The sequence below is a fragment of the Bison bison genome, unplaced genomic scaffold, assembly GCF_000754665.1.
Source record: "Bison bison bison isolate TAMUID 2011002044 unplaced genomic scaffold, Bison_UMD1.0 scf7180017864440, whole genome shotgun sequence".
NCBI classification, from domain to species: domain Eukaryota; kingdom Metazoa; phylum Chordata; class Mammalia; order Artiodactyla; family Bovidae; genus Bison; species Bison bison.
In genome coordinates, this window is record NW_011495002.1 from 9,212 (window position 1) to 10,346 (window position 1,135).

A 1,135-nucleotide genomic window follows, 5' to 3' on the forward strand; every position below is an offset into this window, starting at 1 on the left:
GTCCAACTCTCACATCCATACATGACCACTGGAAAAACCATAGCCTTGACTAAACAGACCTTTGTTGGCAAAGTAATGTCTCTGCTTTTCAATATGCTATCTATGTTGGTCATAACTTTTCTTCCAAGGAGTAAGCTTGGAAGCAAGAAGTAAGACTTCTTCCATGAAGTCTTTTAATTTCATGGCTGCAGTCACCATCTGCAGTGATTTTCGAGCCCAGAAAAATAAAGTCTGACACTCTTTCCACTGTTTCCCCATCTATTGCCCATGAAGTGATGGGACCAGATGCCAAGACTAATAGAGTTTTGCCAAGAAAATGCACTGGTCATAGCAAACACCCTCTTCCAACAACACAAGCGAAGACTCTACACATGGACATCACCAGATGGTCAACACTGAAATCAGATTGATTATATTCTTTGCAGCCAAAGATGGAGAAGCTCTATACAGTCAACAAAAACAAGACCAGGAGCTGACTGTGGCTCAGACCATGAACTCCTTATTGCCAAATTCAGACTTAAATTGAAGAAAGTAGGGAAAACCACTAGACCATTCAGGTATGTCCTAAATCAAATCCTTTATGATTATACAGTGGAAGTGAGAAATAGATTTAGGGGACTAGATCTGATAGATAGAGTGCCTGATGAACTATGGGCTGAGGTTAGTGACATTGTACAGGAGACAATCAAGACCATCCCCATGGAAAAGAAATGCAAAAAAGCAAAATGGCTGTCTGGGGAGGCCTTACAAATAGCTGTGAAAAGAAAGAGAAGCGAAAAGCAAAGAAGAAAAGGAAAGATATAAGCATCTGAATGCAGAGTTCCAAAGAATAGCAAGAAGAGATAAGAAAGCCTTCCTCAGCAATCAGTGCAAAGAAATAGAGGAAAACAATAGAGTGGGAAAGACTAGAGATCTCTCCAATAAAATTAGACATACCAAGGGAACATTTCATGCAAAGATGGGCTCGATAAAGGACAGAAATGGTATGGACCTAACAGAAGCAGAAGATATTAAGAAGAGATGGCAGGAATACACAGAAGAACTGTACAAAAAAAAGAGCTTCATGACCCAGATAATCACGATGGTGTGATCACTCACCTAGAGCCAGACATCCTGGAATGTGAAGTCAAGTGGG